We start from the raw sequence: 19,913 nt of genomic DNA, 5'->3' as shown, positions 1-19,913 counted from the left end.
ATTACAACGTATTATAGTTTATCGTATAAGTTTTGAAATACTATTTCCGGAGGAGGTGATAATTTGCCGAAGCAATCAAAGTAACATACAACATTAGGCTGCTATTTGCTTCAGAATCTCAGTTCGATTGTAATAAACTTTCTTGAGGCAGAAGCTTGTGTCCATGAATCAACATAGTTTTCGACAGCATTGGTCGTGCGAAACTTAGCTTGCCATTTTCTCACATGATATAAGGCGAACAAAGGCTGAAGGGCAGCGGGCAGTTTACATATTTATATAATTTCGGAAAGCATTTGACACGGTGCCCCATTGCTGGCTGTTAACGAAGGTACGAGCATATGGAATAAGTTCACAGATATGACATGGGATCGAAGGCTTCTTAAATAATAGAACCCATTACATTGTCCTCGACGGTGAGTGTTCATGAGAGACAAGGATGTCGTCAAGAGTGCCCATGGAAGTGTGACAGGACAGCTGTTGGTCTCTACATACGTAGCTGATTTGGCGGACAGGGTGAGAAGTAATCTGCGGTTGTTTGCTGATGACGCCATGGTGTATGGTAAGCTGTCGACTGTAGGGAGATACAAGACAGACAAATTTTCCAGTTGGCGTGACGAATGGCAGCTAGCCCCAAATGTGGAAATGCGATTGAGTAGAAAGATCAAATCTGTAATGTTCGGATACAATACTGGTAGTGTCCTGCTTGCACAGTCAAGTCGTTTAGATATCTGAGCGAATCCTTGCAAAGTGATATGAGACAGAACGAGCATGTGAGAACTATGGTAGAGAAGGTGAATGATTGACTTCCCTTTATTGGGAAAATTTTCTGAGAGAGTGGTTCACCCGTAAAGGAAACCGCAAATAGGACGCCGGTGCGACCAATTCTTGAGTTCTGCTCGAGTGTTTGGGACCCACAACCGGTTGGATTGAAGGAAGACATTGAAGCAATTCAGAGGCGGGCTACTAGATTTGTTTGTGGTAGGTTCGAACAACACGCAGGTGTTATTAAGATGCTTCGGCAACTCAAATGGGAAACTCTGCAGGGAAGGTAACGTTCTTTTGAAGAAATACTACTGAGAAATTTAGAGAACCGGTATTTGAAGGTGACTACCGGACGATGCTACCGTAGCCAGCATACATTGCGCGTAAGGACCACAAAGATAACATACGAGAAATTAGAGCTCATACGGAGGTATATAGTCAACTGGTTTCCCCTCACTCTGTTTGCGATTGGAACACGAAAGGAAATGAGAAGGAGTGGTACAGGTTATCCTCCGCCAGGTACCTTACGGTGGTTTGCGGAGTATCTACGTAGATGCAGATGCAGAAAACACCCAATGTGAATTTGGTCCCCTTTCCGTCTGGAGGTTAACTTTAGCGCTCTCACACCTATTAGGTGTTTTGGCTAAAGAATCTCTCATACACGCTTCTCGAAAATGTGTTTTAAACATTTGAGCATAATGTTTTAAGTCTGTATTAGTGAGGGGCTTTGTCGGAATGAAACGTCCCCTTAGAACAATTATACATGACTGTCCTTAAACTGACACACAATATTTTTTAGCGCAACGCAATCTGACTTTCAAAAATCCCTACAAAAAATGGCCCTGACTAACATTAACCTATACGTTTCACGAATCACTTACCTCACCAAAAATCTTCGTTACTCGAACTACGGCAATACAGCAAGCGCCACTACTGCCAGCTAAATAAAAGATTCAAACTACGGAAGGCACCAACTACTGATAGGCATAGTTTGCAAATGAAAGATTTTAATGGAGAACAAACAATGTATTTACCTTAATAGTCATAATATATATAGCAGTTCAAGACATCCAGTCTTACAAATTTCTAAACTCCGCCATCTTTCTCTCCACATCCACCACTGCTGGCGGCTCACCTCCAAATGCGCAACGCTACGCGCTGTTAACATCCAGCTGCCCAACACTACAATGGCAGATATTCCAACAACAATGCAAACCAGCCACAGACTGCACACAGCACATACGGAGCGCTACGTGGCGTTACCAATGTAAAAACTGAAACAGCCTACTTACATACCCCCATGCTCCCCAAAAAAAATTTCACAAATTGTTTTGGACAGTGGCCAATGCAGATTTGAAAAATTTTTTCATAATTACAAGAACAAAGAAGTCAAATGCACACACTTATTGGTATAATGTTGGTCAAAAGCAAAAATTTTCTCACAGTCCACAAAGACAGTCCTGATCGTTCATCACAGTAAAATAGCAGTGTTTTTCTCAAAGTCTGAGCAGTAGACGAAAATGCTCACGGAAGTAGTGGATTTCCATTCAGTCTTGAAGAAGTAGTATTGTCCTTCCAATGAAAAGACAGTGCTGACTCTTGACATTCAGACAGGTAATGGGCCACAACAGAGCAAACACACCGCAGAGTCAGTCGAAGTTTTGAAGAATATTGGTAGACCCACTGTAGTCCTTGTAGAGATGGCCAGCAGCCATCTGCTGCGACTGTGCAGGTGCACAATCAGTCTTGCGGAGAATATAGCAAGTCCATAAACCACCACTTGTGCACTCACACAGTTTTTTGAATTGTCCTTAGAACCAGCAATGCTGTTATCCAGTCCCTTGCTGAATTATTAACACACGTGCAAACACTAACAGTCACTACTTCTCACATATTGTCAATATACTATGACCAACAGAAACGTGTGCAGTGAAATGTAACTTACAAGTTACTTAATTTGATGAACTGGTGTCAATTACAATTTTATAGCATAAGAATGCAATAACAAAGGTACAAAATACATCATTAAAGAACATAACAGTACAGATAACATTTGTAGTAAAACAGGCTTTACAAAAGAATAGAAATAAACATGGACATCAGTGTTACCAGAATTATGACATAAGTACACACATATAAGATCAGAATAACTTTTGAAACATCAACTTCACATATGAGCAACAAAACATAACAGATAAATAATATCTAAACATCTTTACAAAGTAAATAACATACACTCCTGGAAATTGAAATAAGAACACCGTGAATTCATTGTCCCAGGAAGGGGAAACTTTATTGACACATTCCTGGGGTCAGATACATCACATGATCACACTGACAGAACCACAGGCACATAGACACAGGCAACAGAGCATGCACAATGTCGGCACTACTACAGTGTATATCCACCTTTCGCAGCAATGCAGGCTGCTATTCTCCCATGGAGACGATCGTAGAGACACTGGATGTAGTCCTGTGGAACGGCTTGCCATGCCATTTCCACCTGGCGCCTCAGTTGGACCAGCGTTCGTGCTGGACGTGCAGACCGCGTGAGACGTCGCTTCATCCAGTCCCAAACATGTTCAATGGGGGAGAGATCCGGAGATCTTGCTGGCCAGGGTAGTTGACTTACACCTTCTAGAGCACGTTCGGTGGCACGGGATACATGCGGACGTGCATTGTCCTGTTGGAACAGCAAGTTTCCTTGCCGGTCTAGGAATGGTAGAACGATGGGTTCGATGACGGTTTGGATGTACCGTGCACTATTCAGTGTCCCTTCGACGATCACCAGTGGTGTACAGCCAGTGTAAGAGATCGCCCCCACACCATGATGCCGGGTGTTGGCCCTGTGTGCCTCGGTCGTATGCATTCCTGATTGTGGCGCTCACCTGCACGGCGCCAAACACGCATACGACCATCATTGGCACCAAGGCAGAAGCGACTCTTATCGCTGAAGACGACACGTCTCCTTTCGTCCCTCCATTCACGCCTGTCGCGACACCACTGGAGGCGGGCTGCACGATGTTGGGGCGTGAGCGGAAGACGGCCTAACGGTGTGCGGGACCGTAGCCCAGCTTCATGGAGATGGTTGCGAATGGTCCTCGCCGATACCCCAAGAGCAACAGTGTCCCTAATTTGCTGGGAAGTGGCGGTGCGGTCCAATACGGCACTGCGTAGGATCCTACGGTCTTGGCGTGCATCCGTGCGTCGCTGCGGTCCGGTCCCAGGTCGACGGGCACGTGCACCTTCCGTCGACCACTGGCAACAACATCGATGTACTGTGGAGACCTCACGCCCCACGTGTTGAGCAATTCGGCGGTACGTCCACCTGGCCTCCCGCATGCCCACTATACGCCCTCGCTCAAAGTCCGTCAACTGCACATACGGTTCACGTCCACGCTGTCGCGGCACGCTACCAGTGTTAAAGACTGCGATGGAGCTCCGTATGCCACGGCAAACTGGCTGACACTGACGGCGGCGGTGCACAAATGCTGCGCAGCTAGCGCCATTCGACGGCCAACACCGCGGTTCCTGGTGTGTCCGCTGTGCCGTGCGTGTGATCATTGCTTGTACAGCCCTCTCGCAGTGTCCGGAGCAAGTATGGTGGGTCTGACACACCGGTGTCAATGTGTTCTTTTTTCCATTTCCAGGAGTGTAGTATTAGAAAAATTCTACAATGTAGCTCATATCAGCTAAACACATAAAGACAGGAAAAACAAAAATATACAAGAGTACACAAACACATAGCAGAATAACACAAGAGGAAAGGGCAGGGTTTGTTTCCAGTGTAACATTTGGTACTGCAGTCCAACCTAAAACTTCATTCCATAGTTCTTTCGTCTTATTTCAACATTTGTTTCCACCAAAGAAATCCTATCCAAGCACGCTTTCTGTATTTATATGTTCACATATTTCTTACCTCATTATTTATTTTCCATTATCTTACCTCATCATTTATTTCCAAGAAAATCCTACGTAAACCTGTTGTCCCGAAACCCTACTTTTTTGTTCATATCCTCTTTCAAAATACTTTTATGGCCAAATCATTTTCTTATAGCTTCTCAATGCATTTCTTCCAATTGACCACAACTCGTTTTCTCATATAGTCTACCCCATCTTAAGCTAACTTAAATCTACTGAGCTCAGATGCTAAACTAAGGAACGAGGCAATGTAGCAGCACAAAACAATTAACACGAACAGCAATGATAAAAAATACAAATGGCAAAGCAAGTAGCATAAATTAGCAAAGCAAATGCAATATTACAACTAATATAAGGCAATGCGCAGCAAACAAGAAATATCAATCAGTAGTGAAACTAGATTAACAGAGTAATACAAAGCGAAATTTAATAACACTATGCCTGGCAAACAGCAGCAGCAAATGCAGTAACTTATATCTAATCATGAAAAAGCTCAAGCAGAAAAAATATTACAGTAAAGGTGGCCATGTCTAATACCTATGTCCCATCTTAACACTAGAGTGATGCATCACTGTAACTTGCTCTAGCAGACAAGTTACCAAGTCACTGACAAAAATTATGTATGCAATTCCTGTGAAGTGGAAATGTCTTTTTGTGCTCCCTCGTTTTTTTGGAGTACATCCATCATAAAGTTATTTTTTACAGGATCTGTAGGCATAAAATATTTAAATTAGTACATCTATTAAATTTTATTTTAACCAATGCTGCAGCGCAGCTAGAAACTAGATATTAAACAAAATGGGTAAATAAATACATAAAGCAAGCCTTATGGCATTTCTCTCAACTAGCAAGACAATAGCCTTGAAATGTTTCTCATCGTTTCATTAGGCATTTTATTAAATATCATAAATTAAGAGCTCCACAGTGTAATCATATGTTTTCAAGTTTGAGCGTGTCGTATTTGCGATGCTTTCTACAAAGAAATGTCAATAGCGAGGATAATGGCCTCCCTTTTTTTTTCTCCACCTGTGTCTCTTAAGGGTACAAACTAATGGCTTTTTTTTTCAGGCGACTGTCCCGCATCTGGGGGCCACGACGCATTACATGAAGGAGGTCATTTAACTTTCTTACTGAAATATTTACGACACCAGTTTGCATTACAGTGACAGTCTCATATAAACACTTTCACAGGTCGAGAATTTGCGTTTCAAATGTGTACAAACAAAATCCTATGAATATAACAGTGTTCAAAAAGTTTTCGTCGGCATTGTGATTAATTCACGCATATACACACATTTCACGACTCTTAAAGTATGATTCTCGGTTTCCAACATCCTTTTTCACAAGTCAGACTCCCTAACCACTACCCATTATTCCTTACCTTACTACACATATACACATTCGTCGACACTTCTTGAATATTTCATCATAACAGATACGTAGCATAGTCAAATTCCTCATATGGCATCAGCTTATTGACCATAAACATACCTCAGCAGCATAATACACATCGTCGTCGTAAAAATAACATCATAACACCTCAGTCAAATCCCAAAAACGTCGTAGCTTTCTGTAATAATGTCAAAAACTAAAAAATATTCTCTGCTCATTTCAATAGTGTCATCTAACTCAAACGTACTTTAAAATCATGGTCCCTTACCAAATACATCGTTCAACGCTCTCATAGTATCACAATGGTTCTAAAAAGATACGAACAGTTCACAAAGTACAGACAAAATACAATTTCGTAAGTGTGAAGTAATCCAACTTTGTAATTGCGTAAACATGTATCACTGACGTAGTAAAAAAAATGTTTATCTCTCAGTTAAACGATCAGATAGCTGTGTAATTATGTGTTAGAGAAATATGGTACCGATGTGTAAAGTTGTATAAGCAAATACCATATAAGCTAGGGCTCCTTGTACGTGCCAACCACATGGTACACAAAGTAAGCGTGTACCCCCCTGAGGATTAATGTAATTATACCCTCAGGTGTTACAGATTACAGCAATGGAATGAAATGTATCATGGAAAACCCTTGTATCATTGACTTCAAATATTTTAAAAAATAAATGTTTTAAGTGCGAAATCAATCACTCAAATACGTGTACTGTAGCGCTAAACTGTGCGTCATGTTGTAAGATAATCTCTGTGTATGTCTCGTAGTTATCGTCCTCAGAAAGCTAAGTTCTGCAGAAGTCAATGTACTTATCTCATGATAAACAAAAATGAAATGCTTTGTGTATAGACATCGTAGTTATTACGCTTATTGTTGTGATGAAGAAAGTACTGTACTGTAACGTATTGTTGTGCGATGGAAAAGGCTGTCTCATTGTAGCTATACCACAAAAGTTACTAGTAAAATATGTTTTACTTTCCAGAATAAAACAGAAAACTGTGCAGATATAAAACAGAAACACTGCAAAAGCAACATTGTAAATTGTCACTCATTAGTAGCGTCGTGATAAAATCGTGTAGCTGTCACATAAACTAACCACTTTGTCATCTGGTATCTCACTGAAAGTACTTTAAATCCAGAATGTATTTTCAAGTAAACCAAAATGTTGCATTAAAATCTCATTAGCAGTACCAGTATATGTCCTAAGTATGTAAGCCTGATAGTCGTTACGTAATTGTGCAACTAACCAGCAAGAATGTAGAAATACAACACTGTGTCGTCTGTTCACTATAACAATGCATTCGTAATTCTGTTTAAATAAGTTCTCTTGGTTCTTGATTGGATATTTAACTTCAAACATTGTTGCATGGTAACAGTTTCTAAGTCTGACAATGCATACTAGAAATGTGAAGTGAAAAGTTTTATAGCAAATACTAAGTTAAAAAGCAGATTATCTCTCAATAAATGGTTTTACATGTGAAATGTGGTGTAACCCTTAGCTGTTCCTAGTACGCATAGTTTCAGTTTCAGTGGAATTATCATGTGGTATATGGTACATTGGTAAAGAATACTGGAATTTTACTAAAGGTTAGCATCTATGTTATTTTTCTCTGAGCCAGCCGGCGCACGCGGCTGCCTGCGGTGCGAGTCCCATGTCGGTCATTGTTACGTCGTTTCGGCGGTTCAGTCTCAAAATTCGGTGTACCTTGCCAATTTCTTTCATAATTTCCGAAGTGCCCTGAGTTATTATTTTGTGGCTGTTCAGTATTTCTATGTCCCTCTTCCCGTATTGGAGCGCGAGTGGCCTCTGAAATACGTAATTCCTGTATTACCTGTGTCAGCTGATCTTGTACTTCCCGGATTTCTCTTTGGTGTTGCGTATTAATTTGATTCTGATTTTGTTTGAATTTCCTAACTTGTTTGCACTCTTCTGTTTCATTAAAGACTACCGGTTTTGTGTCATTCAGATTATCATCTACCTTCGTAGATAAATTATTTAACTGATCCGAAAGTTCAACTACTTTCTCTGATAATGAACTAATTTTCTCCATGTGTCTTTCTACTGTGTCCTTTACGTTTTCCTGAGTTTTTGCAAATTGCGTAACCGAATCGGTAGATGCAACTGAATCAATTTTAGCTTGCAAGGTCTCATGATTTTCATGAACAATAATTTGCAGTTCTTTTATGGCTGCTTCGTGATTCTGTAATGCATTTGATTCTGTAATGCATTTTCAAGCCGCGAAAAAAAAGGTTGAAAATGCTCACAAATTTGTGTTTTTACGTCATTACAGACTTTTTGACATTTCGATTCGATTTTATGTAACTCAGTAGTTAAATCTTCACGTGTTTGTTCAAGCGTGGTGTGAATACTTTGTTCCATTGCGTCTAACTATTGCTGTGTTTGTCTCTGGTGTTGTTCCATTGTGTCTAACTTTTGAAACTTTTGTCCCATTTGTTGCATTAATTGTATTAACAATGCACTGGTGTCTGAAACATGTTCCTCAGTGCTTTTCGGCAGTGGATTTGCACCGGCAACATTCACATTTTGACAAGCGGAAAATGTGTCTTGACTCATTTGAGAAAACGGTGAGAACCCAAAACCTGAGTCTACAGTATTTGCAATATTGTGTTCTGTCATTCCCGATTCCTGAGGCGAGCTGTTGCCGACCGATCGATCGATAATGCTTCCCTGTTCACTACCTGTTTCACTGTCTACACCATTATTTGACGCCCGCTCCATTTCCCTACGCACAGTTACCAAATTACTACTTTGAATGTCTGTTAATTCATTACACTGCGGTGCTGGTAAGCTACGCTCGTCGTCACTATTATATCTCTGTTTACTTTGGAGCCTAGTGTTAAGTTTTTCACACGCCATTATTGTCACAATATTTCACACGATAACACAGAAAATAAGAGAACACATTAACATAGTGCTGAAAATAATATCTAGTTAATTGGAAAGCTGCGAAATACTTGGTGCCAATTTACATGCGTGCCACACCTGTTTTACTGTACAACAATGAAAGACTGCAACTACAAAGGAGATTCTCTCTACAATTATGCGCTAGCAATAAACAAAATCTACACTAATTACACAAACTACAAGAAAAAATCAGAAGATTCCAGTGAGGTATCCTCGGCTAAGGGTCGACATATGAAACGTCTCCTTTGAACAATTGTACGTGACTGTAGTTAAACTGACACACAAAATTTTTTAGCGCAACGCAATCTGACTTTCAAAAATACCTACAAATAAATGGCCCTGACTAACATTAACCTATACGTTTCACAAATCACTTACCTCACCAAAAATCTTCGTTACTCGAACTACTGCAATACAGCAAGCGCCACTACTGCCAGCTAAATAAAAGATTCAAACTATGGAAGGCACCAACTACTGATAGGCATAGTTTGCAAATGAAAGATTTTAATAGAGAACAAACAATGTATTTACCTTAATAGTCATAATATATATAGCAGTTCATGACATCCAGTCTTACAAATTTCTAAACTCCGCCATCTTTCTCTCCACATCCACCACTGCTGGCGGCTCACCTCCAACTGCGCAACGCTACGCGCTGTTAACATCCAGCTGCCCAACACTACAATGGCAGATATTCCAACAACAATGCAAACCAGCCACAGACTGCACACAGCACATACGGAGCGCTACGTGGCATTACCAATATAGGAACTTAAACAGTCTACTTACAGGAAGACTGTTTAAAGAGAATTTTTTTTAATCAAGTACGGGCTAATTCCATTTTTGCTAAATGGATCGAAGTACAAGCCTCTCCCTTCACGAAGTGCTATAGCTTGCATTGTATGATCATGTGTTTCCATATCTGACAACTGTCTGAAAGCTACCTTTGCATCATTAACTGCCTTAGTAATGCCTGTCGCTACACCAACTAATCCCCCAAGCGCTGATGATGCATACTCTGGAATGAGAGGTATTACTCTGATTTCTTTGGAATGGGTATTATATTCACTCCGTAGAGCGATTTTGCTTTTGAAGCAACATATGTGTCGTCCACATAGTGAAACGAAGCTGCAGCTTGCCGCGCCGATTAGGTATGGACGCGAATCAGCACTGCGTCAGCTGCCCTAAGCGCAGCTCTGCTCTATTACGCCGATCCACTATAATCCCGGACGAACTGCTCAACCGTACTTGTTAAATTGAAAGTCTATTCACACATTCTGTACCTTAGCAAAAAGTAAATTCTTGGGTTTAGAGTAATATTATTGCACCTTAGCATAGGCACGAGCATATGGAGTAGGTTCTCAGGCATGTGAGTCGCTCGTAGACTTCTTAAGTAATAGAACGCAGTACGTTATCCCCAACGGCTAGCGTTCATCAGTGGCAAGGGTACCATCGGATGTGCCCCAAATGAATGTGACAGGATTGCAATAATTTTGTGTGTACATAAATGGTCTGACGGACAGGCTGAGTTGGGTAGGGTTGTTTTTGGGGAAGGAGACCAGACAGCGAGGTCTTCGGTCCCATCGGATTAGGGAGGCACGGCCAAGGAAATCGGCGTTTCAAAGTGACCATCCCGGCAATCGCCTGGAGCGATTTAAGGAAATCACGGAAAACCTCAATCAGGACGGCCGGAAGCGGGATTGAACCGTCGTCCTCACGAATGCAAGTCCAGTGTTCTAGACACTGCACCACCTCGCTCCGTGGGCAGGATGAGCATCAGTCTGTGGTTGTTTGCTGATGATGCTGTGATGTACGGAAAGGTGTCGCCATTGAGTGACTGTAGGAGGATGCAAGCTGATTTAGGCGAAACTCCTAGTTGGTGTGAGGAATTGTGGATAGCTCTAAAAGCAGAAAAATGTTAGTTAATCCGTACTAGTAGGACTCAGTGACGTCATTCAAAAAGGAGCACATATAAACGGTGGAAGGAAAGGCGAATCATCGATTTCGATTTATTGGGAGAGTGCTAGGAAAGTGGTCTTCATATACGAAGGAGACTGCATATAGGACACTAGTACGACCCATTCTTAAGTACTGGTGGAGTGTTCGGGATACGCAACATGTCGGATTAAAGTAACACATCGAAGCAGTTCAGAAATGGGCTACTAGATTTTTTACTGGTAGATTCGAGCAAAACGCAGATATTATGGATATGCTTCGTGAGCTCAAATGGTAGTCCCCAGAGTGAAGGCGACGTTCTTTACTAGGAACAGTATTGAGAAAATTTATCGAGCTAGCATTTTGAACTGACTCTAGGAATCCTACAGCCGCTAAAGTACATCTCACGTAACGACCGCTAAAATAAGAGAAATTAGGGCTCGTAGAGGGGCTAAGAGAGAGTCGAATTGCCTCGCCTGATTTGCAAATGGAACAGGAAAGGATATGACAAATAGTGGTCCAAGATATCCGCTGACACGCAGCTAACGGTGGCTTGGGGAGTGGGTATGTGAATGTAGACGTTGATACACAATATCACACGTCAACAGTCCTGCTGTAGCACTCTTCGTGCAGTACAGTGCACCAAATTAATGCCATTACCGTATTTTTAACAAAGTCGATTTAGTAGTCGAGTTTCACGTGATGAAGACTACAGAAAATTCTCAATTGACACAACCACCCATGGACTGTTATTTAAGGCTTGCCTAGGACTAACTGTATATCTGAAACCATTAACTTCAGCCGGTTTAACCAGTCACTGCGAATTTCATCACAAAAGGCTGGGGAAGTTACTTTAAATGCCCGCAATTCTGAGCTCTTGTCGCTGACTGGCTTTCGCTTAATGGCTTTAGTTCTTCAACGGTGTGTTTCCGACATACAACTTGGGTAAACCTTGGTAAGTTCGTGGAATTGCTTATTTCGTGATACTTTGTTGATTATCAACCACGCTAGCAGTGCAGTCGCTGACAAACAAATAGCAGCACATGTCCCCTACCTGCAGCGACATTTCGCGCCGCGCTACCAGCGGCCTTGGCAGCACAGTGAGTTGTTTTCTTCCGTTGGGGGCAGTTGTCTTTCGCTTTCGCGCTGCGCAAACCCACGTGTTGTTAAAGTGCTGATTACTCCTCATATTAACAATATAAAATTTTTGGATTTTGCACAGTTGTTTATGTTATATAAGTAAATGTTTCTGATTAAGGTTTGTGTTTTTGCGTTCGTTAGTTTAGATGTAGTCTAAGCTTCGCTAGAAAAAACCTTAGCATTTTAACTGCCATCTTACGCCACCCTAGACAGTCTTCGAAAATAATGGCTAATAAACGAATTTAAAAGCGGATATTTAATTATTTGTAGTAGCATACCCGTGGTATAGATAGAGAACTTCATTTTAAACCAGATAATATATTAAATTTACGTATCACGAATTAATCAAGCTATCACGAACTTAACCAGTTTTTTCCTTCTGAATGTTAGATGCCTCCAAAATATCGCAAATATGTCAACCCAAATATTATTACAGCAGCAAGGTTGGTAAAAGAGGAGAGGTACTCAATTTAAAAGGCATCAAAGCATTGTGAAGTGCCATGAAAGACTTTCTTAGCAGGACTGAAGGACCTAAAGAACCTAAATTAGGGAAACTGTTTTCTTTACCTGTACAATTGGAACAAAGAATATGCAATTACATACTTTCCATGCGGGAATTAGGATTCAGATTGACTGTAGTTCAGATTCGAAAACTGGATTATAAGCTATCTACAGCAACTGGTGGGAAACATCCCTTCAATGAAGAAGAACGAGCGCTGGGGACTGGTGGTGCAAAGATTTTAAAACACGTGCCTGAAAATATTGCTGCTTATAGGTCTTCAGTGGGAAGTAGGTCAATAATTACTGGCTTTTATCAAAAATTAGAAGCGTTAGTCACAGATCTAGGAGTTCAAGATCGTCCATATCTAGTATGGAACTGAGATGAGACAGGGCTCTCATATGTGGTGAAAGCATCCAAGACCGTTATGGCAGTTGGCAAAAAGTATGTATATAGCAGAACGTTTGCTGATCGAGGTGAAAATCACACATTGCCTGCCTGTGTCAATGCTAGTGGTCACTGGATACCACCTATGGTGATATTTAAGGATGTTCGAATGTCAGAAGATCTTCTGAAAGACGTAATTCCTGGCACCATTGTGAAACTATCACCAAAATGGTGGATAAATGGAGATCTTTTTCTGGAGTGGTTCAATCATTGCATACAATGTATACCTCCTACAATACCCATAATTTTAGAAATGGATTCCCACGGATCGAATATTTCAGAGAAAGTCATTCATCTGGCCAAGAAGGACCAGATCTTTCCTCTGACATTTCCTTCTCAAACTATTCACAGTCTGCATCCATTGGATGTAGTGGTATGCAGGCAACTTGAAAGATCATGGAGGAAAACCTTCAAATAGCTGCATAGTCAAGAATCCAGGTCTCAGACCCAACAAATCTGATTTCCACAAATTGCTGAAAACTGCTTACTATAGCGCTTTCAATCCTGAGACCATCATATCAGCTTCTAGGAAAGGCACTCCGTCTTGAAGCCACAAGTGTCCCATCGGGACCATCCAATCGCCGTGTGATCCTCAGTTGAGGATGCGGTTACGAGGGGCGTGTTGCTAGCACACTGCTCTCCCGGTCGTTATGGTGGTTTTCTTTGATCGGAGCCGCTACTATTCGGTCGAGTAGTTCCTTAACTGGCATCACGAGGCTGAGTGCTCACCGAAAAATGGCAACAGCGCATGGCGGCTGGATGGTCACCCATCCAAGTGCCGGCCACGCCCAACAGCGCTTAACTACGGTGATCTCACGGGAACCGGTGTATCCACTGCGGCAAGGCCGTTACCAGCTTCTAGGAGGACTGGGATATATTCATTTAATCCTGCCGCTGTGACTGATGAGGCAATAGCAACATCAAAGCTGACACAAACCTGCAGAAGACAATCTGGTACCAGCATTAGATGATTCAGAAAGTCATTCAGAGGTGAATGAACTTCTTGCTCTGCCTGTCTTAATAGATGATGGGAACAAATGCAAGTGGAGGAGAAAGACAGACAGCAAGCCAAAATGTCTGACTCCAGTTCAAGAAGCAACTCCCAAAAGATCCAGAGGAAGGCCTATGCATTTTCTTAAATATTATCTCACGTGCTTCATTAACAGAGTTGACAGTTGCTCCTTTGAGTTGTTGGTTATCTATTTTAATGATATTTATTGATTTATTGGCACTCAACGAAACGAAGATACATTAAATGTACAACCCAGCACGTTTGGAGTGACAAAGAAGAGGACGAAGGATGACAATAAATGTGGATCCTGTGGGCAGAGTTATTTAGAAGACGTGAGGAAAAAATCAGGGGCACTATAGATTCAGTGTAGTTTTTGTTTAATGTGGTACCACTCGAAGTGGCCGGCCGGAGAGGCCGTGCGGTTCTAGGCGCTGCAGTCTGGAGCCGAGTTACCGCTACGGTCGCAGGCTCGAATCCTGCCTCGGGCATGGATGTGTGTACTGTCCTTAGGTTAGTTGGGTTTAATTAGTTCTAAGTTCTAGGCGACTGATGACCTCAGACGTTAAGTCGCATAGTGCTCAGAGCCATTTGAAATTGATGAAGACTAAAATAAGGCTTTCATTTAATCAATAAATTCAGTTCAGTGTTTTTGCTCATTACTTCGTCAGTGCTTTATCATTCTTATCACAAATAAGCCTGAATGTCGTAAAATGTCAAAATAAAATCGTTTATAATGGTTGAAATGGCTCTGAGCACTATGGGACTTAACTTCTAAGGTCATCAGTCCCCTAGAAGTTAGAACTACTTAAACCTAACTAACCTAAGAACATCACACACATCCATGCCCGAGGCAGGATTCGAACCTGCGACCGTAGCGATCGCGCGGTTCCAGACTGTAGCGCCTAGAACCGCTTGGCCACACCGGCCGGCAAAATCGTTTTAACTAATGCATTATCACGAAATTTACCCAAGTAACGTCACGAACTTACCAAGGGGTATCATGAAATAACGTACAAAATTCTTAGTTGATGAAATCATAAGGGAGAGAATGTAGAATCAACTAATCATAACATTGTGCACATTGAGTAATGCATTTAAAGACAGGCTTACATATGTAATTCAGCAGGGTCTCAAAATATTTTTAATGTACTTTAAATTAACTTAATACGGATATCCTCTCGAAATTACTAAGGTTTACCCTATTTGGAAGTTAGAACGATTCGAAGTCAGCTACTCTGTTGTAAATTGATGAAGCTGCTTTCTCCCCCTGTGTAGCTGCCGTTGAGATATCCGTTGTGCGCCACTTACGCACTCGGACGTGGGCTGGCAGTGACGGCTTGTCGGCCACTTAGGAGGCTGCTGCGACGCGCACAGCGGATGCTGGGCGTTCCGCGCGCTCTTGTTGCTAATGGCCCTCGCGGTTGCGGCGCAGTCGATCGCCGGCGACTGACATAAATCCGGCAGCTCGCGGGCTGACGGCCGACTGCACACTACGTCAACGTCGGCGTACCGTGCCAAAGACGAGAGCGCGCCCCGCATTGAGATGGATCAGGGTGATTGATGCAGGTGCTCTGTGCATTCGGGGTTTACTGCTCGGCCCCGGCTGTGGTACGCGGTGTTTACTTGTTGACAGCTACTGCTGCTATATTGTTGGCATTTGTGGAATCCCCGACTGCCGACAATATTTCTGTGCATACTTTCCTTACGTGTCTTAGGAAACATAGAATATGAACTATGTTTCATCCCGATTGTGGCAAATGCCGTGGTATTTTGATAATTCTGAATGAAAGAATCTGATAACAGTAACAAATGTCTCAGAATTTCATACAATGTCACTAAAGGCCATCAAAAGTATGGGGTGTAATACATATCGATACGCCATCCTACAGTCACGTATTTCACTCTCCATTACAGGGCGGAGCCAAAGGACGTGATCTATTACTGACTATACGTGTTTAAAGAATTAGACAAATTACAGTGCAAGGGAAAGGAAATGCAAATACACACATGAGTTCAACGCCCCTGCTACGGTCGGAAAAATACACACAAAAGTTCTTAAAACACAGGGTGAGTCACTAACTATCGTCACATAGAATAACTTCGAATGTATGATAGCTGCTGAAAAGTTTGTGGGACAAATGTTGCGGGGGCCATAATAAGTCGTTGTTTTCTGTTGCTAGGTAGGATCGCTTCAGAGGTATGGAGGTCAACTTCATTTTTTTTTTTTAACGGGGTGCTATAGTTTGGTACTTATTTTCTGATAACGGCTATCGCGACGAATCCAATGATGTGTAACAGTAAGGTCTTTGAAGTTAAACGAAGGTCACAAAGGTGGCATGAACGTCCATTTACAGAAGGTGTTCGCCGAGCTGTCTAAGGTGCTGCAGTCATGGACTGTGCGGCTGGTCCCGGAGGAGGTTCGAGTCCTCCCTCGGGCATGGGTGTGTGTGTTTGTCCTTAGGATAATTTAGATTAAGTAGTGTGTAAGCGTAGGGACTGATGATCTTAGCAGTTATGTCCCACAAGATTTCACACACATTTGAACATTTGAACAGAAGATGTTCGAAGTGATGACCATTGGTATCAATGCAGTGCTGCAATCTTCTTGTCATGGATTCAGTGGTATTCTTTATCACTTCGACACCCATCGAAGCACAGGCTCTGAAGTAAATATTCGCCGAATACGGCGTATCCATCTAAGGTGCCATTGACATGTTAACACTATCCGACGGTTTTGCAGTACAACCCTAACAGGAACGGTAAGACCAGTATCGTCGAATCAAGCGAATGCGAATGACATAGTCCGTCGAAGAATAAGTCGGTATGCATCTCATTTACGGAGAATGCCAACTAAATTCAGTGCGAGCTAGAGACTTACACACTGAAAGATATTCTCAACGTACTCACTCTACACGTCGTACATTTAAATATGTGTATGACTGAGAACAACTGGATCCACAACGCATCGGAAACATATCCGACAAAGGAAAGCTACTAACGAGGAAACGGGAACTGGTAGTATACTCTTGCCACTGTGGTTCGAGATCCTTGTGTTAGTTCACGTCAAATTGCAAGGGAATCAGCCACGAGCCAGGATAGTGTTGCTCGTGCTCTCCATCACCATAAATATCATCCTTACGGTGTCAGTCTCCACCAAGAATGAAATGGTACGGATTGTATGCGTCGCATTGAATTCTGCCGATGGGCTCAACTTCATTTTCAGCGGGTTGACACGATTATTAATCCGATTTTATTTAATGAGTACGCTACATTCACGAACCATGTAAATGTTAATTTGTATAACATGCATTATTGGGCAACTGAAAATCCATGTTGGCTGCGGCAAGGTGCACACTAGAAACCGTGCTCGGTGAATGTATGGTGTGAGATTCTGGAGGACAGAATTATAGGCACCTGTTTCATCGAAGGATATCTTAATGGTAGAAAGTACACCACATTCCAGCAAGAAAGATTAGGTCTGTTATTGGAAGAAATACCTTTAGGAACAAGGAACAGAATGTGGTATCAACACGATTGGTGTCCGGCACAGTTTTCACTGATGGCTGGAAATGAGTTGCAGAGACAATTCCCAGATCGTTGGATTGGATGCGGAGGAGATGTGTGGGGCCGGCTCCTTCGCCAGACTTGACGCCTCTGGAGTTTTTCTTGTGGGGATTCATAAAAGACACGTGCACATGTGCGAGAGAGAATTGTCAGAGCATTTGCTTCGATAAGTGCCTATCTGATAAGGACTACCACTCAATTCATAATTACAGGATTGCAACACTGCACTGATACCAATGGTCATCACTTCGAACACGTACTGTAAATGGACGTTTATACCACCTCTGTGACCTCTTTTGACCTTCAAAGACCTTACTGTTACACATCATTGGTTTCGGCTCGATAGCCGCTGTCAGGAAATAAGTACCAAACTATAGCACCCCACTTAAAAAACAAAGTTGACCTTCATATTCCGAAGCGACCCCACCTAGCCACAAAAAACCAACGTCATATTATGGCCCACATTGTGCCGTGCAACTTTTGTCCGACATACTTTTCAGCTCCTATCATACTCTCGGAATTATTCTTGGTGGCAATAGTTAGTGACTCACCCTGTATTTCGGTGCACATTTATGTATTTCGTGATACATTAAGCGTAATTTTCTCGGAAACAGGTGAGAGTATGAACTTTGTAGCAGAACATGGTTGAGTTGCTAGTATCTCTGCTTTCAGCTATAGAAATTGGTTCGTAGATGGCCAGTATGATGCCTTGATCAGCTCAGAAACAGCATATATGTCATTCACACTATTCCCGTTCTGCTATGGCGTTATTTCTCGTCAATCGTTTCGTTTACTACGTCTGTCTTGTGCAGTATATCATTGGAATATGAGCTTAAGTGATTTATTGTTGTCTCGCCAATTCCAATGTGTGAGTTCTGCAGCATCCGTAAGAATGCAATAGTTACAACCATGAGCTTTCCGCTTCGTACCAAATAACTGGATTAATAATATCACGTCTACACCTCTACTCCGGAAACCACGTTATGGTTTTTAGCGTAGGGAGCTTATGGTACTGTTCTCATAACCCACTTTCCTTGTTTCATTCGCAAATAGTGCCTGAAATATACGTATGAGCTACCATATTCCGACTTTCTCGTCGTGGTAATTTTGCGAACAACAAGTAATTTGTGATTCACCTCTTCTTGGAACGTACACACTTCCCTCTCCGTGATATACATATTCTCTCTTCTTGCGTCTGTCACTAGAGTTTTGAAACTGTCCGTGACGATCTCGCAGTTACTGAACAATCCCGTGGTGAAACGTGCCGCTCTTCCTTGGAACTTTTCTATCTCTTGTATTATTACATCCTAGCACAGGTCCTCCTAGCACAGGTCCCAGACTTACAAGGCACATTCGAGAATCGGTCTTATATCTGGCTTGTAAGCTTATTTCTTTTCTAGATGCATTACATTTCCTTTATACTGTTCTAATGAAGTTCAGGCTTGCATGTACTTCTCCTACAATTAGTTCGCTCCGGGCGGTTACTCCAAGGTGTCGTAAGGTTGTTACTGTTTCTAGTGTTTACCACCAGTGGATCACTTCGTCTATACATTAAATTAATTTACGTTCGGAGTCAACGCCGATGGATAATGTTCAAAGAAGAGCATCAGTTCACAATCAAGTTGGCAGAGTGAACCACGTTCATGCTACTTCCTACCGTTCCACTCTCGAACTGCGTGCGGGTAAAACGAATACTTACATTTGTCCGTGCGAGATCCGAATTCTCTTGTTTCAGTACGCCGATCATTTATTCCTGTGTAGGTGGGCGCGAACAAAAAATGTTCGCATTCGCAGGAGAAACTTGATGACTGAAATCTCATGAGAAGATTCTGCCACTACAGAAAAGTCTTTGTTCTAATGACTGCCACTCCAATTAGCGCATCACATCCGTGGCACGCTCTACTGTATTTTTGCTTAGTACAAATGAGTTGCCCTTCGTTGAACTTCTCGATGTCCTCCGTCAGTCTTATTTGATGTGACCCCAAAGCGCACAGCACTACTCCAGAAGAGGACGGACAACTGTAGTGTAGGCTGTCTCTTTGATAGACCTGTTTTATTTCCTAAGTATTCTGTCAATAAATCGCAATCCTAGGTTCTGTTTTTCCTAAACACAAACTATGTGACCGTTCCAATTTAAGTTATTCGTAACGGTTACCCCTAGGTGTTTAATTGAATTCACAGCCTTTAGATTTTTGTTATTCATCGTGTAACCGAAATTTAGCGGCTTCCATTTAGTACTCATGAGGATGACTTCAAATTTTTCATTATTTAGAGTGAACTGCCTCTTTTTGCACCATACAGATGTCTT

This window comes from Schistocerca piceifrons, chromosome 1, assembly GCF_021461385.2.
Source record: "Schistocerca piceifrons isolate TAMUIC-IGC-003096 chromosome 1, iqSchPice1.1, whole genome shotgun sequence".
Lineage (NCBI taxonomy): Eukaryota > Metazoa > Arthropoda > Insecta > Orthoptera > Acrididae > Schistocerca > Schistocerca piceifrons.
Note: the sequence above shows the minus strand (reverse complement) of the source record.